The sequence below is a fragment of the Protopterus annectens genome, chromosome 3.part0, assembly GCF_019279795.1.
Source record: "Protopterus annectens isolate FY-2018-M chromosome 3.part0, PAN1.0, whole genome shotgun sequence".
Lineage (NCBI taxonomy): Eukaryota > Metazoa > Chordata > Ceratodontiformes > Protopteridae > Protopterus > Protopterus annectens.
Genome location: NC_056731.1, coordinates 104,972,105 through 104,997,910, shown reverse-complemented (window position 1 = coordinate 104,997,910; position 25,806 = coordinate 104,972,105).

Below are 25,806 nucleotides of genomic sequence, written 5' to 3'. Positions count from 1 at the left end.
GCAAGCATTTTCAATTAAAAACTTTCCAGTATTGTGTAAAGGATGTATATTTTATTGATAATATATTTGTTTTAATATCTTCAGTTAACTGTATTAAGTGTCCTTTTGTTATATATTTCCAATATGAGGTTTTGGGTGTTGCTTTTTAGTTTATCAATATTTTGCAAAATTTTGAAATACTGTTTCCCATGTCAAAGTCATTATATGTGATTTCATATATGTATTTTGTAAATTTAGGTATTTCTTTAAATGAAGAATTGTTAATTATTGTACTTAAATCTTGCAAATGTGACAGAATACTCTGTAAAGTTAGCCAGCCCTGTTGTGAAATTTTGTATGTTGTTTTTATTACTTGCATATCTAAAACATTTAGTTCTTTGATACATTGGAGCCAACAAACAAATCCTTTCTGTTCCCAGGAATTAATAATTTCTCTATACATTTTATGTGGAAAGTTCTTTGTGATTATAAATGGTGTTAAAAGGTCAAACCATATTTTAAATCTATATTTGCATTAATAATTTTCATAAATGAGTCAATGTAATAATTAATCATGTGAGTTTTAGTGGGTTTGGTTATGTTATATTGCATACTAGTACATAATATGTGCCATGGCAAATTGTTTTTATTTATTTTAATTTTTTTGTAAATCAAATTCATTTATTGATATTACAGTTAGTAATTCTTTCCAATTTGCAGAGTAATTTGGACTTATCCAATCTGAGATTGTTTTAGATATTGATGCTTTTATATATGTTTCTATACCAGGAAAGTTTAATCCTCCCTGTTTCCATGGTCTGATATGATGTATTAAAGCTATTCTGTTTCTTTTTGGAAACCATAAACATTTTATTAGGCATGAATTTATTTCTTTAAGTATATTCCTTTCTGGTAACAATTGTACTGCCAAGGCCATATATATATGATCTTGGGCAGTAAAACCATTTGTATTAACTGTAGTCTATATTCAAATGTTAATATTATTTTGTTCCATTTTTCCACAGAGATTTTAAATGTACTGATGGTATTATTGTAGTTTTTTGAGACTAATTCATTATTATCCTTACATAACTCATTTCCTAAGTATTTTAAGGTAGATTCTTGTTTACTTATGATGTGATCCCCCTTAGTCTGCAGTTCTTTTTTATTTAAAAATACAAATTTTGATTTTGATTTACTGAAATGGAGTCCGGAAGTCATGTGAAATTTGTCAATTAATATATCTAATTCTTCTAATGTCTCTTTTGTATTAGATAATGTTAGTAATATGTCATCAGCAAATAGCATTACTTTAGAATTGTATTGTTCATAAACATATATTTCTTTGATTTTTATATTGTTTTGAATTGAATCTGCCAATATTTCAATAGCCAGAACAAACAGAATCGCTGACATGGGACATCCTTGTTTAGTGCCTTTTTTATATGTATAGATTCAGAGGTAAAAGGACCTAACTTGACATAGGCTAAATTATTTGTGTATATATATATATATATATATATATATATATATATATATATATAAATATATATATATATATATATATATATATATATATATATATATATATATATTCTTTAGTAGATGAACAAAGGATGCAGGATATTCAAATAGCATTAGGATTTTAAATAAATTTAAGGAATCAAAGGCTTTCTCTATATCTAATCCAATTATGAGTTTTTCTTTATTTTCTTTATTAACATAATCTATGAGAGAAATTATCCTTTTAATAGTGTCATGTTTGTGTCTATGATATATAAATCCAGTTTGATCATTATTTATTGTTTTGGATAGTGGTATTTTCATTCTTTTAGTTAATATTGTTGTAAATACCTTACAGTCATTATTTAATAATGATATAGGTCTATATGAGGTACAGAAGTTTGGGGATTTGCTTTCCTTTAGGATTGGTGAGATTAAGGAATATCTCCCAGAGGGTGGTATTAAAGCTTGTGACTAAATTTCTAATAGAGTTTTATAGAAGAGGGATAATATCTTTGAAGGAAAAAGTTTATATATTTCCATAATTATGTCATTTATACCTGGAGCTTTATTATTTTTACCCTCTTTTATTGTATCTCTAATTTCTTTGTGGGATATGGATGCTTGCAGATCTAGTTTTAATTTTTCTGGTATTTTTTATATTAGAACATTTTTATCTATATTTAATTGATTGATATGTATATTTTCTTTTTGGAAATGTTTTTTATAGTGATTTCTATAGGCATCAAGAATGTCACAGATATCCGAGACATTTTCCGTTTCTTTTCATGGAAGATACGTTTAATGTTATTAGCTTTCGATTGTATTTTGATTCTTGTGGATAAGTTATGTAGATATTTGGCAGAAGTGGCCAAGGTATTAATTTTTAGTTTTTCTAAAGCTAAACTAGTTTTGTGTGCTGGAATTTAATTGTATTTATTGTTTAATACTTCTGCTTTCTTTTTCATTTCCAAATGATTTTGATTTTTTTCAGCTTTTACTGACAAAAGTTTGTATTGTAGATCTAATAATTCAGAATCCCATTCTCTGATTTCTTTTTATACCAAGTTAGGGTTTCACCATATATGTAAGCTTTTAATGAGTCCCGTATCATTATTTTATTTATCTCTGTGGTATAATTAATATCTAAGAAGAACTGTAATGCAGATAATAACCAGGGTTTGAACTCTTTAATTTTAGTTATATATGCTGGAATTCTGAAGTTAAAGATCAATAGTTTGTACCCATTTTGAAGTTTTACTATCAATGAATTATGGTCTGAAAAGGGGCAGGAAGTGATTGAGAAATTAATGATTTTAGTGTGTAAGTCATGGGAAGCAAATATTTTATCTATTCTAGTTTGGGTACCAAATCTGTGACCTTGATGGGAAAACAACAAAGATTTATCTTCTTTAAATTTGAAAGTATCTACAAGATGAAATGATTCTACCCACTCATTTAAAGCTTTTGATACAGCAGATGTATGCAGCGGTCTTTTATTTTTAGTTTCAAAAATATCAAATATACAGTTAAAATCTCCTCCTAATATTAAGTTGCCTTTATAATTATTTGAAATGAAATCCAAGTGTTTTTTAACAGTTCATGTTCCAATGCCTGGGTACCAGTATAGATTGGCTAGGGTTCATATTCTGTTATTATATTTAACTATTACTAATGCCATAAGGCCTTCTTTATCTTCATACTTATAAATGATTTCTGGGCTAATCACATTTGTTTTCCATAAAATTGTTACCCCTTTTGTCTTTGTCTTATAAGTGTATTGCGCCAATATCATATATTCCTTAGGATTCTATTTGTAATTGTCATTTGTATTGAAATTAGTTTCTTGAAGGAAGTCAATTTGTGCTTTGTTCAGTTTTAAATATTTCAGTAGATTTGATCTCTTGCTAGGATTGTTTAAGCCATTGGTATTTAAAGATAATAAAGTTAAATCCATCTTACGTTATTTCAATTATGTATTTTTGTTTTATTGTGACTATTAAACATTTTCCTCTGATAGCTATAAAGTATATGTTTGAGCTTTTAAAGGAAATTATCAGTTTTATACTTTGAGTGTTTACCAATAAAGTAAAGTTTTGGTCAGGCAAACTAAAAATGTTTTTGTGAAATAAATTTAAATTAATAAATGTTAACAAAACTAAGATCCACACTAGCCATGGAATGAAAATCATTCCTAATCTGATGGATAAACCTAAATCCATCAGATTATCACTCATACATGACAATCCAGAAAATCTGAGCTCCATAAATTGAATTCTCATATGGAGAATATTTGTTATAGGAATAAGCAATATTTATATTATTTTGAACAGATATAGTATTATTGTAGATTAGACAGAATTCTAATACAATACAAATGTCTACTTATTGTATAAGCAATTAATGTTTACATGAAAGATAGATGACAAGCAGTTCAATCATAGTAAAGTAGGATGTATCATATATAAAACCTCAGTAAAAGATTATAGCAAACAGTTATTTAACATATTAACCCTTATTGATGAAGTCTTTCAAAACGTATTACTTAATATAAAGAGATGGTAATATTTATACCTAATGTTTATAATACAATGTATTTTACTGGGTATATCAAAAGTTATATTTCATTGCCAGCATTTAAGTAATCACTTTGTTTGTTGCTAACTTACTTAAAGCATTATGTTTGTTTTATGTGAATAATGAAGAAAGTTAGTGCATTTTAATTATCAGTGCATCCCCCCCATTACCCACACATAAGGATTTTCATATCTGTCATTTCTTATTACAAAATGAATGAAATTATAGGTTAAAAACAACAAATTCACTTATTGTGATTAATGATTACAAGTTCCCTTTCCATATTCATAAATTGCTATTTTATGCAATTTTTTACTGCGGTGGTGGTGCTGCGGTAGCGTTGTCGCCTCACAGTAAGACGTCCTGTTTGATTCTCAGCTAGAGCGTCTTCTGTGTGGAGACATGCGTGAATGAGTGTACCTTTGTTGAAGGTTGTGCATCACAGCTGACAACTCAGCATGGAAAAATCTACTGCCAATCATTAGCGGACCGGAGTTCCGCTGTGGCGACCGCTAACCGGGAAAAGCCAAAAGACACAAACAATACTGAAAGTTTTTAGATTTAAATGGCAACATTCTGTTTTGTATAATCAGCAAATGTTAAACTGAGTGATTATTGTCAATTTAATACTTTTTGTTCAGAATGTGATTGTTACATTATGTAACATTCCTAATACAGGATTCTATTGTTTCCCTCGAACAACTTTGTCAGTTTGATGTCATGTATAAAACATTAGTTACCTTGGTAACAGCTTAAGTATTATGCATGGTCAAGGGTTTACTATCATAATTCTGATGTGCATCTTGTTGACACCACTGCAGCGAATGGCAGGGGGTCGAATGGTGACAACGTTGAACTCGACATTGTCGAAGTACAAATCTCGCCCCTATCTTGACCCATGTTAAAGCCCGTTTGGAGGTCAAATTCGAGATGTACTTTTGGCAATGTCAGAATTCGACATTGTCACTTTCACGCTTGGGAGTCAGAGATACCAGCATTCGACCGAATGCACTTCGGAATTATTATAGTAAACCATGGCCAAGATGGGTTACAAAACCACAATTCAAGTTAAAGCAATTATATGATTTGTCGTGCACATTTACTTATATGAGAAAATCGTCATGCTTCCCCTTCATGTTCAATATAGTGTATGTCATTTATGACAAGTGTAAACAGTAGTGTTATTATACACAAGCTCATGTTATTAAATTGAGTGTCTATTGTCAATTTATTACTATTTGTTCAGAATATGATTGTTACATTCTGTGACATTTCAAGTCCAGGCTTCTATTGTTTTTATTGAACAACTTTGTCAGTTTGATGTCATGTATAAAACATCAGTTACCTTGGTAACCGCTTAAGTATTATATATGGTTAAGATGGGTTACAAAAACTACAATTCATGTTAAAGCAATTACATGATTTGTTATGCATATTTATTTATATAAGAAAATCATCATGCTTCCCCTTGATGTTCAATGTAGTGTATGTCATTTATGACAAGTTAAGCAGTAGTGTTATTATACACAAGCCCATATTATTAAATCATGTATTTAGTATCTAAATTCAGCAGACTGCTTCATCTTATATAATGATTATATATTTTATGTCTAGATTTACTAAAATAATACATTACATAACTATTGTATGTGTTTTTTTTTTTTTTTTTTTTGGCTGTTGCTTAGTTATTTGACAGACCACAAGCTGTAATGCTTATTCTTATTTTTAGCTCCTTCCATGCATATTTATACAGTCAATAGACTTTAAATTGAGACCCTTCTAGTTTCTTATTTGTTAGTATATTTCCATCCTTACATACACACATATCAGTACTTCAAGCACGGGCAACAATGCTCATCCAGTTTTGTCAGAGTACCATTCACTAGTTCATGTGGTGTGTTTCCAGGCTGTTCTTAAAATATCCAAACCAATATTTGTCCTGTTCTATGCAGTGGCCACTGTGCCAGTAAACCACTCAACACACCTTCCATTCCCACATATATTTCCATGAAGGAAATCTGATGACTCTCTAGCACTTCCCAGCAACCCCAAATACCCTTAAAATCAGCTATCCCCACATGCCCAACACGTCTGAGCAAGATCACCTCTCAGACCACTGCAAAGGGTACTGCACAAGACCAAGTGCTCTTAATCTTTCACAATAACTCAGACTTCCACTCTTATGTAAGTTCTTAATGTGCTTGGACCAAAATACATTTTAAATATAACATTGTGCTTATTATTATTTTTATTTATTTTTTTTATCAAGAATCAACTTGATGAGCTAAGGAAAGTGTTGGGAGACCATCAATATGTGTACATGTGGTTTAAAACAGCCCTTTTATTATATCTATATATTTTTTAAAAACAAAAACTTAATTACCGAGAATCATCTCGGAGGCTCATCAGAGCCATTAAGCATTACCATCACTCTGACTCCATTACCATAGCAACATGGTAGCATCTGTTTCTGTTAGTGTGTCTGTGTACTGCATAACAGAGGCTTGCAATGCACCTGAAGCAAAGCTTCACTTCACTGCAACTTCAAGCCTAAATTCCTTCCATTTCAGCGAGGCAGCAGCCAGGAAAAGAACGTAGAGCAAACAGATAAAAAAAAAAAAAAAACTCCTAGCAAGCTGCCACAAGAGATAACACATTCTTCCAGCCTTCCCACCTCTCACTCAGCAGATGTATAAACAAACTATTCTCTGCCAAAATATTCCAAAGCACAGTTTTATCCACCCTCTTCCCCTGGATCCAGGCTAAAACACCAAATGTCTTTTCCTAATACACAAGCATCAGTAAATCTCGATCACAAGCCGCAAACCACAGCTTCCCAGAGATGAAAATGGCAGCATAGCATGCCAGAGACAGCTGCATCCACACACACCATGTCAGGCTTAATCAAACAGCACTCAAAGCTATGATACCTGCCATAACTGATATTAACTTTGTTTAGACAGAATAATAATGATATTTGTACTTGCTGCTAGACACAGCTGCATCCACGCACACCATATCAGGATTGATCAAACAGCACTCGAAGCTATGATACCTGCCATAATTTATATTAACTATGTTTAGACAGAATAATAATGACCTTTGTACTAGCTACCAGACACAGCTGCATCCACACACACTATATCAGGATTGATCAAACATCACTCGAAGCTATGATACCTGCCATAACTGATATTAACTATATTTAGACAGAATAATGATGAAATGTGTACTAAGAGCTTGCTACTATTATTTAACCAGGATATACATGACATTTCTAAATCATACTTTAACTGAAGAAGGCATTAGTCTCCATGACAGCATTACTTTTTTCAAAAATTCTATTGTTACTGCTATTATATATGATGTTAATTTGTTGCATTTGAGTCTGAAGTCTGATGTATATCTGCGTTTTTATATATACTGTGTATGTGTATGTGTGTGTGTGTGTGTGTGTGTGTGTGTGTGTGTGTGTGTGTGTGTATATATATATATATATATATATAGAGAGAGAGAGAGAGATTGATTCAATGCATTTTAACATACAGTAAAGAAGCTTGTTTTATCAAACTGTTCATTATGGGATGTTGGTATTTACTTTACACAGACTGGAGAGGTATTTTGCCCTTTTCTCATTGTTTTGTTATTTTGGAGTTGGTATATAATTAGCAGTGGTGGTGCAGAGGGCTTATCCCCACCTGTATAAAATATTTATTTTTTGATAGAGGTTTGGCCATTTCTGGTTGATGCAGTGTATGTCAATGTAGTGGGTCAGTGATATAGTGAAATATCATATATTTATTTATTTGAGATTTGTTTACTGGGAAAGTCCAACTGGTACAGAATGTGTCCATATTCAGTGGAGACCGGGGGGAGAAAAGTTCCACAATCAGAATATTTCAAAAATCAAGTGCATATATTTTCAATTGCAAAGTATCATGTTACATTACAAAACAGCAAGTACAAATATTTCAAATCACAAAGTATTATGTTACACTATAAAACATGAGTGAAAGGAACAAAAAAACAGAGAATATATGCTTCATAGAAAACAATAATATGAGTTGAAGAGAATATGTGAGGAAACATTTGGTGATCGTATTATTTGTCCCATTGATTAGTATGTGGTAAATGAGACCTGAGACAATTCTAATAATATATTTAAAGAGATATCAGAGATTACATAATTAGAGACAGTGAGGTGACGTCTTCATATAAGAGAGGGGTTCATGTTATGGTTACAGAAGGAAGAAGAATGGAGAGAAGGAGATTAAAAGAAGAGTGCAGGACGAGTGTCTTCAGGTAGCTCAGGTGAGTAGGGAGGAGACAGGTAGAGGAAAGATGACATTAAATAAGGTAAGGGATTGGGGAAAATGAAAAGGAGCGAAGAAGGAGGCTGGAGAGGTTTGTGAAGTGTGATCTAGGCTATAGGAGGGTGAATGAATTATAGTGAGTAAGTTCAGCCAGGACTGGCACAGCAGCAGCTCCAGGATTTTGTTAGGTATTCTTTTTGGGAGCATTTAAAGGTGGGTAGCAGTTCTGATTAGAGGTAAGGAGTTCCATTTTTTTTTTGCTACTGACTACTAGTATGGGCTTTGTCCACTGTATTTATTTGGTTTATTTATGGTGAGAAGTTGCTTATCTTCTGATCTAAGAGTTCTTTTAGGGAAATGTTGATTATAGGTGTAACAGCTGGGCAGGCTAATTGTGTATGATTTAATGTACTGTTAGAAGTTGAATCTAAGAGAGGTAGAAGGGGAGTTCCAGCCAGCTATGGGTATGCAGAACTTTACAGTGATGGGTAAAGATGGATGAATTAATAGCAAACTTGGCAATTTTGTTGTAGCAGCTTTCAAGTTTGTTTTTTATGGAGGGTTGTAAATTAGTTAGAATTGGTGCTCCATAGAGTAGTGAGGGCAGAAGGCAGGTTTTGGCTAGAGTAATTTTTGTGTGTGTGCTCAGAAAATGATTGTTTTATATACCATGCCTATTTTTAATGGGTTTTCTCGATATTGCTTTGGATGTGGAGGTCATATTTAAAATAATCTTCTATCATGACTCCTAATAGTTTGGTATGTTGGACTGACTCAATTTCATGCCATTTGCTAAAAAGATTTTGAAAGATGCTTCATTAGGGGAGTGAGTTTTTGGAGTAAAGAGGAGGAGTTTGGTTTTTTGGGGGTTGAGTAGGAGTTGTGCCATTGTAAGCCAGGTTTCAGTGCAGATGACAGCCTGTTGAGTTATTTCTTGGAGGTGAGGTAAGATGTTTGAAGAGCAGAAGCTGGTAGAGTCATCTGCATACTGAATGAAGGTGTCTTCACAAGATGAATGTAGCTTATTGATAAAATATGGAACAGTAGAGGGTGAAGGATGGATCCATGTAGAACTCCTGTGGAAGTGGGAAGATAATGCACAGATGGATCCTTGCCATTTTACAGCTTGCTGCCTGTTGACACGTTGGCTAGAGAACCATTAAATAGATGGAGATGATAGACCCAGGGTGGAAAGTTTATTGAGAAGTTTACTGTGAGAGACCATGTCAAGGGCTTTTGCTAGATCTATAAATACTGAAGATACAAATTTATTAGAGTTGTGAGCTTTATTGGCAATGTCTGTAAATAATGGCAATGAAGTAGAGGTGCTGTCATTTGGCCAATATCCATGCTGCATATTGGTGATTAGCTTATTTTGTAAGCGACAGTGGAGAAATTGTTGAATACATCTTTCAAGGATTTTACAGATGGGAGACAGGATGGCTTTGGGATGGAAATTTATAATGTCAGTGAAATTATCTTATTTTTGTAATAAGGTAGTGTGTGCCGTTTTCAACATGTTAGGGACCCAGTATACTGTTATTGATCTGTTAATAATAATGCTGATTAGGTATGCTATTGCATCTGCAGCTAAATTTAGGTATTTTGGGGGGAAGGTTGTCAGCTGAGGAATAACAAGGTTTTAGTTTACATGCAAGCTTTTTATGAGAGTTGCAGAAACTGGCTGAAAGATAAAGTGAGTTGTTTGCACGTGTATTGGAGAAGTTACAATTGGTTGCATTTTGTGAAGGAAATGTGCTAGGGTCTAAGGCAAGGGAAGGTTGCATAAAAGGGGATGTGCTAGGGGGGTTTGAGATTAAGATGGCTAAGCATTCTATGACATATTTATTGAAATAGGTAGCTGTTTAAAGAAGAAAAATGTCTGGATATGGACTGGGATTCGTTTTTGTACCTGTGCTGATGAGAGAAGATTGGAGGACAAGAACTTTTTAGGACTGTTTTTATAGCTATCTTGTAGCCAAGTATAATAATGCTTTTTATCTCTATTAACTTGTTACCGAATGTTACCGAATAACTGGGTAACTACAGCAGAGCTAGTAAGGGAGACTTCTAGAAAGGTGCTTGGTGTGACATCTGGACGGAGGAAGGAGGACAAGGAGACCTGGTGGTGGAATGAGGAAGCACAGGATAGTATACAGAGAAAGAGGTTGGCGAAGAAGAAGTGGGATTGTCAGAGAGATGAAAAAAGTAGACGGGAGTATAAGGAGATGAGGTGCATGGTAAAGAGAGAGGTGGCAAAGGCTAAGGATAAGGCATATAGAGAGTTGTATAAAAGGTTGGACACTAAGGAGGGAGAAAAGGACCTGTACCGATTGGCTAGACAGAGGGACTGAGCTAGTAAAGATGTGCAGCAGGTAAAGGTGATAAAGGATAATGAGGGAAACATACTCACAAGCTAGGAGAGTGTGTTGAGCAGATGGAAAGAGTACTTTGAGGGGCTGATGAATGAAGAGAATGAGAGAGAGAGAAGGCTGGATGATGTGGGGATAGTGAATCAGGAAGTGCAATGGATTAGTAAGGCGGAAGTAAGGACAGCTATGAAGAGGATGAATAATGGAAAGGCTGTTGGTCCAGATGACATACCTGTGGAAGCTTGGAGGTGTTTAGGAGAAATGGCAGTTGAATTTTTAGCCAGATTGTTTAATGAAATCTTGGAAAGTGAGAGGATGCCTGAGGAGTGGAGAAAAAGTGTTTTGGTACCGATTTTTAAGAATAAAGGTGATGTGCAGAGCTGTAGTAACTACAGAGGGATACAACTGACCAGTCACAGCATGAAATTATGGGAAAGAATAGTGGAAGCTAGGTTAAGAAGGGAGGTGATGATTATTGATCAGCAGTATGGTTTCATGCCAGGAAAGAGCACTACAGATGTGATGTTTGCTCTGAGAGTGTTGATGGAGAAGTACAGAGAAGGTCAGAAGGAGTTGCATCGTGTCTTTGTGGACTTAGAGAAAGCATATGACAGGGTGCCTAGAGAGGAGTTGTGGTATTGTATGAGGAAGTTGGGAGTGGCAGAAAAGTATGTAAGAGTGGTACAGGATATGTACTAGGGTAGTGTGACAGCAGTGAGATCTGCCGTGGGAGTGACAGATGCATTTAAGGGGGAGGTAGGATTACATCAAGGATCAGCTTTGAGCCCTTTCTTATTTGCACTGGTGATGGACAGGTTGACAGAACAGATCAGACAGGAGTCCCCGTGGACTATGATGTTTGCAGATGACATTGTGATCTGTAGTGAGAGTATGGAACAGGTGGAGGAGACCCTGGAGAGGTTGAGATATGCTCTAGAGAGGAGAGGAATGAAGGTCAGCTGGACTAAGACGGAATATATGTGTGAATGAAAGGGAGAATAGAGGAATGGTGAGGATGCAAGGAGTAGAGGTGGTGAAGGTGGATGAGTTTAAATACTTGGGATCAACAGTTCAGAGTAATGGTGAGTGTGGAAGAGAGGTGAAGAAGAGAGTACAGGCAGGATGGAATGGGTGGAGAAGAGTGTCAGGAGTGATTGTGACAGACGAGTACCAGTAAGAGTGAAAGGGAAGGTCTACAAAAGGGTAGTGAGACCAGCTATGTTATATGGGTTGGAGACAGTGGCATTGACAAAAAGGCAGGAGTCAGAGCTGGATGTGGCAGAGTTAAAGATGGTAAGATTTGCACTGGGCGTGACAAGGGTAGACAGAATTAGGAATAAGTATATTAGAGGGTCAGCCCAGGTTGGACAGCTTGGAGACAAAGCCAGAGATGCGAGATTGCATTGGTTTGGACATGTGCTGAGGAGGGATGCTCGGTATATTGGGAAAAGGATGCTAAGGATGAAGCTGCCAGGTAAGAGGAAAAGAGGAAGGCCTAAGATAAGGTTTATGGATGTGGTTAGAGAGGACATGCAGGTGGTTGGTGTGACAGAGCAAGATGCAGAGGACAGAAAGAAATGGAAACAGGTGATCCACTGTGGCGACCCCTAACCGGGAAAAACTGAAAGAAGAAGATCTCTATTAACTTGTTTCTTGACTTGGTTCTGTAGTTGTCTGAATAGGTGTCAATGTTTGTCATTTTTATTATTTTGCCTTTTTTATATACTTTTAGTTCACCCCCGTACCTCCATATGGCATCCAGAACTTGTATGGATCAGGTTTATTCAACTAAGGGACTTACCAGCTAATAATAGACAGTATTAGATAGGGCAAGGAGTTATTAACAAAATGTCACTGGGATTGTTAGTATAAGATGTCCTGTACTGGAGAAATTAACCTTTGTTTGACACTTATTACTCATATTTTCATATTTATGTTCATACTTTCATAACTTAGAAACCTACATTTTACTGAGGTGTATGGTATAAAACACCAATGTGGGAAACAGGAGAATTCACTGAAAATGATGGTTTAGAACACACTATATTTGGAAATATTGCTAGTTGTTTTTCATAATTATGAAAATAAGTAATAATTCCATATGTACTTAATACTCCAAAAAACAAGTGACGTACAAATTGTTGCATGATATTAGGTGAAACCTTACAAGTTGTTAAAGAAAGCTGTCTTTGATATTTGCACTGTAATCTGAACATTTTGATAGATATCCAGTATTATTTTTTGCTAATTATACAATTAAATACATGTTTTCATACTTCTGTAACTATCTCAATAAACATGCATTTATAGAGGAATTTCTTGTCATGTGAAAGATTATGTCAGATTAACAACAATGTTCTAACAATATATATCCAGGTTGTATAGTTTTTACGATATGAAAATCTGTTTGTGGAAGTTTAGAAAAAATACCATTTGTGGTTTGTGTGTTTTATAATATGTTACAGTAATTCTGGAAAATACTATGAATGCACCATTATCACTGAAAATGATACTTCTTACTGATAACATTGCTATTTGTACAGTTTTAATAGCTTTTATTATTCACAAAATATGTACATTTGTTTATCCTATCCTTTTTAAGTTTATTTTCAGAAAATGCTCTGGAATGCAAGATGTATGTAGGCTGCTAAAGGTGTGACATTCCACACCATATAGGTGTTAATGTTCAAGTAGATTTGCAATGGTTATAATGGTTCTAAAATGCAGTTCACCCATCACATAATATGGAATTAGTTGCTGCATATTTGAGGAGCCATGAGGGGGCAGCCAACAAGCCATCCCTGTCCATTACTGCACAATATGAGTTTTACTGCTCAAAAAGTGAATTCAGGGTATACAGTTAAAGCTACTGCCCCACAGTGCTTGGCCTTCTGGTTCAGTTCTTGTCTGGAGTCCTTCCTGTGTGGCGTCTGCATATCCCCTTATGTCCCTGGATTTAGATGAGGTGCACTGGTTTCATCACATTCACTGCAGTGTGGAAGTAGCTAGGGCACATGTAAGTGCAATATGAGGGGACCAAGGGTGGTATAACACAGAAAGACACACACAGACACTTACAGCATTGTCGTGTTGACACTGTGTACATCACTGGGGGAAAGAAGACAAAGGGATATTAACAGGGCATGGCATAAAGTACCCCTGCCCCCAGGAGATACATAGTGCACATCAGACAGTGAAGTGAGAGAAGATGTGGTCACGCCTCCTTGCTAGTCTTGGCTGGTAGTTTTCAAAAGCAAGGTGGACATATTTGTTATCCAGAACTAAGTAATATATGTATGAGTACAGAAGAACTCAGCACTGACATCACGGGAGGAACTGATGATATATTTTGGAAAGCTAGAAACAGCAGATATAGGGAATTTTGGGGAACAGTGTTGCCCAATAAGATAAAAATAAAACTGAGGAATAGCATTGATGTTGTTAGAAATCATGTGGCTGAGAAAAAGAAACATCACTAACTTTCTGGGAGAGCCACAATTTGAAATCAGCTGTAAAGTGACATGTACTAAGCAGGAGAGATGGTGCAATGGAAGGAAATCTGTTTTTGGAGTGTTTAACAAACAAAATGAAAGAAATTTGCTAGTAGGGCAAAACATATTTGCATAACACTGTGTATTGCATCAGGAAGGAATAGAGAATAACAAAAACCACAGACCAGTGGCCACCACAACTGTTAAGAACTTTATTCTCTCTGACGTCTCAGCTAAAATGCTTTCAAGGAGGATAAACACCAAATAACACACTCATTATTTATAACACACCCAATTAAACAATTAAAATACTGAATTAGAGTGATTAAACACTTAAAGTAAAACTCTGCAATTAAATACAGCATTCATTCCTTTAGGCATCAAAGTATCAAATTTCAATATATACAAAGCTTCTTTATGTAAAAGTCTATTTTTTTATACAAAAATCTGTAAAAACCTGTTCAAGTTTTTTTTAAAATAGTTCCCTGCAAACCCACTGTAGAACCTTGATGTGCTGTCTGGAAATGTACTGCCAGTGAACTAGATTCTTTAGCATTTTCTATATCATGGATATGCTCTAATAATCTAACTTTAAATGCTCTTTTTGACTGTCCAATGTAGAACTTACCACAGGGGCACTTCAGCACATAAATTATATCCTCAGTATCACATTTAAAGTGGCCCTTCACCCTAAATTTAAGCCTATTAATACTATCAAAACTATTTACAATATATTTGCAGGTTTTGCATCTCCCAGAGATGTGTGTACCCAAACTAGAGGTCATACTATACACATTTATTGGGGGCATAATAAATTTCCCTTTCACTAGGAAATGTTTTAACCTTCTACCTACTTTATAAGAAATTTTGAGTCTGTCTGGTAACCATGACTGAGAATCTCACTACATATAACTCCAGTAACATTTAACCAAATAAATCAGTATTTCACTAAAACAACTATATGTAGTCACAAAATAAATATCTGTCAAATGTCCATTTGATTTAAAAATAACTTTGTTATTATTAACATAACCTCCCCTATCTATGTTATTAACCTTTAAAACTGCTGTAGTAATGACAGATTTATTATAACCCCAAGATTCAAACATATAACTAGTTTTAGAGATTTCTTCCTGAAGTTCTAATGCATCATTACACAGTCTGTGAATCCATACCATTCCACTATATGGCAAAGCTTCTGTAGTATGGGGGGATGACAACTGGAGGCTTTCATATACTGAATGTTTCTCTCAAATTTCCTATGGACTTTAGTATGTAGCCCAAATGGTTTAGAAATATCTAGATCTTCGTCCAAAAAGAAAACTTGTTTACCTTTTTTGTATAACCTCAAACTTCAAATTAAATCTATTAAGCTGCAAGGTTTCAATAAACCCATCAACCTCCTCTTCTCCCCCTTCGCACAGAAAAATAAGACCGTCAATAAATCGGGCATAATATCTCACGTATTTAGAATAAAATGCAAATCTATATACATATTCCTGTTCAAATAATCCCATACTTAGATTTTTATATGAGGACGCAAATGCGGACCCCATAGCAGTACCTTGTTTCTGTTGATAAACTTCCCCATTAAATTCAAAAAAGTTTTTGGTTAAACAGAAATATAATAATTCTAGAATATAGTCAGTGGCAAGACATTCCCCAAGAAAAAAATCTAACAGCCTCCATACCCAACATATGTGTGATGTTAGTATAAAGGCTACTAACATCCATAGTAATCCAATGGGTCTACTTGAAAACACCAACACGCCAAAACACCGATGGCGAGAACACAGAAACTGGAAGATCGACAATTGAGATGACCGACAGTTTAAAAGCACGAAACTTCACATGCCCGAGAAACCACAATCCCGACAATCAACAAAACAAAACAAATACCTTTTCTGAAAAACACACTCACAACACAAGCACACCAAAAACCTTATAAACCTTCACTAAACCTTACATACACAACTATGTATGCACTAACATTAACCCAAACCATAACCCTAAGGTCCGTCACTATCGCACACTTACCTAACCCACGCCCTAACCCTAACTCACTTAACCCGCCTCTAATCCTAAAGTCTTTCACTATCGCACACTTACCTTACCCGCACCCTAACCTTAACTCACTTAACCCGCCCCTAACCTTAATGTCTGTCACTATCACACACTTACCTTAACATGTCAGTGTTCTCAGCATCGGGCTTTTAAACTGTCGGTCATCTCAGTTGTCAATCTTCCGGTTTTGGTGTTCTCGTCATCGGTGTTTTGGCATGTCGTTGTTTTCAAGTAGACCCAGTCCAATACATGCTCATATTCAACTGTACATTCTTTACTTTACTTTACTAAATAAATCAAATACATCTTTAACATATGCAGGCAACAACATAACCTTTGGTAATAACAATTATTATAGGAAAAATAGTGTTTTCCTGATACTATAGGGTGTCCAGGAGAATGCTACAGATTTTTATGTATTTTGGTAAACAATAAAAGCAAGCAATACTGGCATCCTCAATATTAAATTTCTTTTTAGCATCTTCCTTAGAAATATATCCCAGTCTGACACCCTTGCCAATAAGCTCTAAATATTCAGTTAAAGATGATTCATAAACTGAAAAATGTACTTTTTGATAAACATTTATATCATTCAGATGATCATAACACATATCTAGATACCTAGAGGTATCCAAAATCACCAGCTTGTTGACTTTGTCAGAAGGTTTGAAAATGAGACTTTTGTTGTCTCTCAAAGCTAGTAAAGCAGACTACAGAATAGAAAAGCAGCAGGAAAACATTTTACAAAGCTGCACCAGTTAGATGGAGAGGGACATCTTTGTGCAGGGCACACACATACGTTTAACCATTTGCTGCCTGTTAGAAAGGAGAAGCATGGGACAGTGTGATTCAGCCCTGCACAACTCAAAAATAATCCGGGGCCTCAACAAAAGTCTGAAAATGTAGCGCGGGCCGCAGGTCGCGTTAAATTCACAAAAAAAAAATATAAAGGTGGCAAACCTAAATATTTTCAAGAGAGTACCAAGTAAAACATGTTAAGAAATTGTTTGATAACTAAGTTTAATAAAGTTAACTAAGCAAAAGCATGACACACTGTCACATTTGTATTTGTTCAATGGGCCCTTAATGTGAAACGTTGCATCTCATGTCACCAACTAGTTTTTCAAATTCTGGAGTCATATTTGATGATGAAGTTTTTAATATATCTTCTAAGGGTTTGTCAGTTAAACACGAATGAGATTTGCTTTTATTAAGGTTCATAAAAGAAAATGTTTGTTTACATATGTACGTGCTGCTAAACACACTGAATACTTGTATTGCTGCGTCCCTTAAATTTTGAAGTTTCTTTCTGTCCAAGCTTCTGTAAAAATCAAGAAGATCACCTTCTCTATGCTTGGTTTTATAAATTGCTGAACATTGAAGTTCGATGATCTCCAGCTGTAAGCCCACGGGAACTTCATCTGGGTTCACAGAAAAAAGGGTCTTCAATCACTCTGAATTTGATTTCCTCTTTTCTTAACAACTCAAATCTTCCATCAAATTCTTGAATTCATTTATCAGTGTCGTGAGAATATTTCTTTCCTAGCATGGCATGCTTGTTAGAAGGAATGGTCTTCTTACATGTTGGGAAATTGCTCATGTCTCCTTTCGACAATTGTTTCTTAAACAGCGTAAGTTTCATTTTAAAAGCTCTTACTGATGCCAAAAGTTGGAAAATAAGCTGTGACTTTCCCTGCAGTTTTGAATTCAGTTTATTCAAATGAGTGATGATATCAATCAGAAAACATATGTCGTTGTTCCAATCTTCTTTTTTCAATTCGGGAAAATCCTTTGGATCGTTTTTCAAAAACTCAATGATTTCCTCTTTGAGTGCAATGAAACGTTGCAATACTTTCCCACAGCTTAGCCAACGAACCTCCGTATGATACAATAAATCCCTGAAATTAGCACCAGCTTCTTCTAGAAATGCACAAAATGTGCGATGTTTAAGCCCTCTTGCCCAGATGTAATTTACAACAGAAACTACCACTGACATGACATGGTCATAACTTAGGACTTTGCTGCACAGCACTTGTTGATGAATGATGCAATGATATTTGGTCATTTTTTTCGCAGCAAATTTTTCCAGGAGTGTCACCGCACCAATCCTTTTGCCATACATTGATGGTGCGCCATCTGTATAAATAGCCACAATATTTTCAAAAGTCATACTCAATTTCTTAGTGATACATTGCTTGACTTCATTTGAAATGTCTTCACCGGTGGTTCGGCCTTTTATTGAACACAAAGCTGCCAATTCTTCTGTAATTTCAAAGTTGTCATCAACACTACAGATAAAAACTAAAAGTTGTGCAGAATCATTTATGTCAGTGCTTTCATCTATGGCTAATGAGTAGTACTTGAATTCTGCAGTTTTCTTTCTTAACTGATCATGAAGGTTGCTAGAGATATCATTCACTCTTCATTACACAGTCATTAGGGACAAGCTCACATTTTCAAGAGTACGTTTCTTTTCTGGACATAGTTCAGATGCAACAATCATGCACTTTTTTATGAAGTCACCTTCCATGAAAGGTTTTCCAGCAGCAGCAATTTCTTTCGAAATTAAAAAGCTTACCTTTGTAGCCACTTCACTTTCTGTCTTTGCCTTTTTGAAAAATTGCTGTTGTCCATACAAATATTTCAGCAAGTTTGACACCTTAATTTTCTTCTCATTTTCATTCAACTTCGCCAACTCGACATGTTTGGATTTAAAATGATGTAGGGCATTGTATTCCTTTGGAACCGTGATTGATTCGCGGCAAACTAAACAAAGTATTTTTTCATTGTAGAAGCTGAACTGATACTTATTTGTCCACTCAGGATTAAATACTCTCTGCTCTGACTCAATTCTGTGCTTGTGATTATCACCATCCATTATTTCTGGTCACTGTGAATTGAATGTTAATTAAGACTCACGCTTACCGCACACGCACTCATACAAAAACACAACTCAAGCGGCTTCAGCTCTAAAAACGTAAGATCAGGGTTGAAGATACAAGCACAGTTGAAATAAAATTCTTATTGTTTCGGCTTTTCCTGGTTAGGGGTCGCCACAGCAGATCACCTGTCTGCTCATGACTGGCAGTGGAGTTTTACAGTGTTGAGTTGCCAGCCCAGTGCCCAACCTTCCATAGAAGGCACACACTCATACCTAGGGCCAATTTAAAGTGTCCAATCCGCCTACAGCATGTCTTTGGGATGTGGGAAGAAACCGGAGCACCTGGAAGAAACCCACACGACCACAAGGAGGACATGCAGACTCTGTACAGAAGGCACCCCTGCCAAGGATCGAACCGGAGAACCTCTTGTTGTGAGGTGGCAACGCTAACTGCTGCACCACCGTGGCTGCCCTTGAAATAAAATTATTAACGTGACAATAATCACACTGGGTATTGGGATTGAATAGACTGCAGATTTAACCTTCGGGAGCTAGTGCGCGGACTCTGACTTCGCAATTTTATATTTATATACAAACAGTAGTTTCTTATAATGTAGAAGGAATATCATTTCAGATCTTACTAAGCAGAAAAGAAAATAACTTAAGATGAAGAAATATGTGAGGAATAAAGAGAGTTCACCACAGTTTATATTCTGGATTATCCTCAAAGGAAACAGCTGTGCTAAAAATAACTGAAACTGATGAAAGATACCATCTGCCATGCATCAAGTAAACTGAAATGCTTTCTGTTGCAAACAGCTTCCCCATCTCAATTTGAAACACATTTCTTTAATTAAGGAAGTTCTTGCTAATAAGTAGTAGTGAAAAATTATGTCATAAATGTGCATCAGTAGTGATAATCCCCTAATGGTGGTGACTACAGGGATTTTGTTGGGGTATGTAATACTTGTGCTGTGTCTCTGCCTCAGTAAGAAGAACATATACAGCACATGAATGGTTTAAACAAGTTAGCGTCTACTAATTTTCCATCTAATATGTTTCTGGCTATAAAATATATAACTTGTTTGTCTGGTTTAATGAGCTGGTCTGTCTGAGGTGGCTATAGGATGAAGTTATGGCAGTGTCACCATGAATGAGTTGGAGCTTTGTATATCCAAATGTCAAGGTTTCCTTCTGGGTCACCTAGTTTAGAACTGCAATTTAGCAGCAGAACTCCAGTTACCCCTGGGCTTGAAAGGCCTAATGGTGGTTGTCAGTAGTGCATGGCTTCATACTTGGAAGCTGTCCACTAGAGTTAGGAAGAAACAGAAACCTGACGTGGGGCTTTCACATTTTCTGTGGTAAGCTGGAGGGAGGTGTAACATACCTTACAACATGACAGTCTGAATTGACATGGGTATTGACAAGGGGTTAGATGATATGTGGTAGCAGTAAGGGAATTAAGAGAGATGTTTAATTTCTCCCCAAGACTGATGAATAGACTCTTTGAGTCCTGTTCAGTGAATGAGGATTTAAGTTTGGATCAGATCTTAAAGGGGAAACTGACCTTTTCCAACTAGAAGAGTATAGGGCCATATTCTTAGGCCCTTGTTAGTAAGGTAGAAATACAATCAGGTTGTGAGTTATTTGCAGAAGAGCTTTTTGGGGAACATGGCCAGGTCTCAGAGTCCTTTGTTGATCTGTTTCTTAGTTAGTGAGTTATAAATATGAGCAGGGCATGAGTTATCTGTGGAAGAAGTTTAACAGAGGGTATGGGTCAGTCTCAGATTACGTTATTACTGTATTACTTGATCAGATATATCAATGTTAGAGCTCTGTTAAGGGTTTTTATATCAAGGTTGGATAAGGAGGTACTGTAGATATTTAGAGGAAATGAGGTGATAAATCATGCTGGTATACTCTCCCTGCTAATTTTAGAAGGGAATGAATAGGTTAGGAACATGAATTGTGTGATTTCTGTATCCCCAAGGTGGGAACTATTCAATTGGCCCTGTGTCCATAGATACTTCTTGTCCATACTAAGACCAGCCTTGATATCTGTGATGGTCTTTCTCTAATGTAGACATACAGGGGAGCGAGACAGAGTCTTGGCAGCAAACAGTTTAATCATACTATCAGTTCTTTGCAAGGGCGATTTGAAGATGGCTATGGGGATGGCATTTGGTAACCTATTTACACTGATGGAAGAGTCTTCATTTCTTAGTTTAGATTCAGATGTCTATAAGCTTAGGGATAAGCAGGAATTATTAGCTTTAAAACTGTCATTAATAAAAATAAAGTGTGTGGTATAAAGGTGGAACCCCCCCCCCCATGTTGCAAGTAACAGAGTAGGAAAACTAGGAAATACAACAGATATAAGGAATTTGCCAGCTTAGAAAAGAAGAGGTCATGTTATAGGGTGAAAAGGGCCCAGTGGGCCCAGAATGAGGAACACTGAATTTCTCAATGATTAGGTTGCTTGCCTGGACTGTGCTAAATGCACAGTTGTAAAACACATTATACTTTACTACAGGTGATACTGTATGCATTACTTAAAATAACTATAAACTGTACTAACCAACACATGGCAGGAAATAAATCATACAGAAAGGCAGCCACAGAAACATGCCATACATTATAAATGCACGCCACCTTCAAACCTTTACTAATGGATTTCAAAGAGGAAAGCTGTTTCTTAACAGCAGTCCATACTTAAACACAGAGACTGTTGCATAGTCTGTACTAAATGTTTAATAATACTTTAGAACAGCTGAAGAACTTTGCGCAGGTGCGTACAAGACCTGAACTCACTATGCTTTCTTGTTACTGCATAATGAAGCAATAATCAATATCCATCCTTTGGGTTATTTAGATTTAACCATGGCCAGAGGGGTGTAGTCACAAGTGAGAAGCCTGATGTATAATAGAGTTACATAGAAGTAATGTATCGCACCTTTCTTAAATAAGTCCACTCATACCAGTATTTTTTCTCCACACCTCTTTGCAGTGAATTCATCAGATACGTCTCTGTGATGTACTGGCACATTATCAATACACACACACATCTTTTCCTTTTTCATGCTGATTTATATAGCGCATATGTCAAGTTCATGTACGAGGCTGTATCAGTAATGCAATAAATGGCCTCGACCATGACCCAACTATCCTGTGACAGAGTAATAACTCAAGTACAGGAAGAGTTGGCTGGAGATGGTGGGGCAGATAGGCCATTGTCAGCTCACCCATCCAGGTCAGAGTGATGTGAACCAGACTGTTGCATTGCAGACACCTGGATGATGAGACTCACAGTAAGCAGTCTGCAGGACAAGGGTCTTCTCTTTGCCTTGCTAGGTATTCTGTGTACACTGTAAATGTCCTTCTATATGTGTATAAGTATGATATAGTTTGGGGATGGTGTAGGAGGGCCTCTCTTTGGGGGTATGCACATCATCTGCCAAGGGCATGGGGTTAGGCTAGCAGCAGTAAATCCTCTGATGGCTGCCATGGTCACAGCTGATAAATGACTGGCTCTTCCCCGGCATGGGGGAAATGAATGGACCTGATCATCTGCAGTGGTGCAGATGGTCATCAGACTCTGGGAGGGGTAGAAAAAGGAATAAAAAGAAAGTTCTCCCAGTGTCAGAAAAACAGTGATTTATAAACTGTGAGGAAACATTTAATTTTTGTTGTATTTATTTCTTTTCAACTGTCTCCTGACAGGCAATTTTTGGGGGGAGTGGGTGTGTTCTGAGATCCTTACAGTGGCAGTACACTTTTTTTTGTTTACGTTTGATATTTGGATGTTGTAAACTTACTGTGAACATTGTACTGGTGCCAACTTGAGTGTGTTTGACTGCTGACCTATACAGATCTTATTTGTTTCTTTGTTTGTTGATTGGGAGGTTTAGTTCATTAAACAATATTTATGGTGGATGACCACAGAGAAAATTTCCAAAATAATTCATAGATAATTCAAGCTTAAACATGAATGAAAATACAAACCTTAATGTGTAATATACGCTCACTTTCTTAGAAAACCATTAATTAAAATTCATATACAATGTACATAAAGTTATACAAAGCTTACTGATTCCACAAGAATTTGGCATTTGTATTAGAAAAATGCGTTTATATACAAGTGAGCTTCATAAGAACACAGGTACTGGTATTCACAAATGGATGCTATTACCAAATAGCAAGAGTTTGCTTAGTCTGTGCCTGCCATGAATTCTAGTTATTTTATACTAATTCATAAAATCTGAGAATAAGGTAAATATTCGAACTGGGGGACAATTTTACCTTCTGATATATAGGTAATAGTGTTCCTAATTGTAAATAGGGTAAAAGCGGGATATGTTAAGGTAGGGTAGAGTCAATTACTTGGGTTAGAAAGATAAAGGAAGCAGGATAATTTGATATTATCAAGGAAAACGTGGAATAGATGAAAGACAAATAGTCATTTTTTTGTTATTTTAGATCATGTGGCATTCTTATATAATGTTAATTGTAAATTTTTTGTTAAGTCAGCTGAGGGATGTTGAGTGGTAACAATAGTTAGTCAAGCTATGCAAATGAACGTATGACAACATGATAGTACAATTACAAGTGAATGAAGAAGTTCTGTAGCGTAGTGTATATAGTATATATCACAAGCCAACGATACCCCTTTTATTTGCCACAATAACTTTCATTATAAAGCACATCATAAATGAAATGCAGAGATAAGAAACCAAGCAAAAATCGAAAGTGATGACCAAGGCAGGATGAGAATAGCTCCAATTTAATACACCAACAATTTAAGTTAAGCACGATAAAATACAAATGAATGAACGCATTCACATTGTCAGCGTTTTCGTCCAAAGGGACTTCATCAGATGAAATGCCATACTATATTAAACAGGTCCTTTTGTATAAAAAACATTGTGTAGCATCCAATCATTATTCATTCCCATTATGAACTTACAAATCACATTCTAGCTACTACATAATTTAGTATTTCATCACTTCCTTTCCATTTAAAATCATTATTTAATAGTCTTTGTGTCCAAAATACTTTAAAAGGAGGTTTAGTTCATTAAACAATATTTATGGTGGATGACCACAGAGAAAATTTCCAAAATAATTCATAGATAATTCAAGCTTAAACATGAATGAAAATACAAACCTTAATGTGTAATATACGCTCACTTTCTTAGAAAACCATTAATTAAAATTCATATACAATGTACATAAAGTTATACAAAGCTTACTGATTCCACAAGAATTTGGCATTTGTATTAGAAAAATGCGTTTATATACAAGTGAGCTTCATAAGAACACAGGTACTGGTATTCACAAATGGATGCTATTACCAAATAGCAAGAGTTTGCTTAGTCTGTGCCTGCCATGAATTCTAGTTATTTTATACTAATTCATAAAATCTGAGAATAAGGTAAATATTCGAACTGGGGGACAATTTTACCTTCTGATATATAGGTAATAGTGTTCCTAATTGTAAATAGGGTAAAAGCGGGATATGTTAAGGTAGGGTAGAGTCAATTACTTGGGTTAGAAAGATAAAGGAAGCAGGATAATTTGATATTATCAAGGAAAACGTGGAATAGATGAAAGACAAATAGTCATTTTTTTGTTATTTTAGATCATGTGGCATTCTTATATAATGTTAATTGTAAATTTTTTGTTAAGTCAGCTGAGGGATGTTGAGTGGTAACAATAGTTAGTCAAGCTATGCAAATGAACGTATGACAACATGATAGTACAATTACAAGTGAATGAAGAAGTTCTGTAGCGTAGTGTATATAGTATATATCACAAGCCAACGATACCCCTTTTATTTGCCACAATAACTTTCATTATAAAGCACATCATAAATGAAATGCAGAGATAAGAAAGATAACAGGGATACAGCTGAACACAGAAGGATAACAATGCTGACATATGCAGATAACAATGTTGTCTGTATGCAGAATAAAAATGACTTGAGAGAGTTTTAATAATAAGAGAGGTTGTCAAAAGTCGAAGTAAAGTCTTATACTAGTCTAATAGGGCAGGGGGACAGTGAGAGCAAGCAACAAATCAGGTTGGCATGCAATACTAAATAAAATGGAAAAGAAATGGATTATAAGATTGGGTGCACTTTTTTCCCCTGGTTTAAATGAATAAATATGTGATGTAATTTTGTTTATGGTCTTTAGATGGCGCTAGACCACTATATATTTATATTGTGGCATTCTGTAACAAATTCAGACACTGAGGAAGGCCTAATGGCCGAAACCGGTTTGTTTTTCTCCATCCTCCATCAATAAACGGGTTTCTGTCCACTGTTTGCTGGCTCTACCATGTTTTTGTTTTCTATATGATGATACCCCAGGACATCTTATTTAGACAGTGTGGGTATACACACATATATCAGATAACTATTTTTATTTCCATTTGTGAAAAGGAGTAGTTTGACTAGGCCAGTCCCTTTTCAGTGAAGGTCTAGGGGGAAAAGGTCCATTGCAATAAAATTAGTTGCAACAGTTCTATATTTTCACAACTGTTAGATTTAGTATTCTAGACAGGAGGAAAACATTATTTGACACAGGAGAAGCTGTGACTTGCCACCACAAAGTGAAATAGGGATA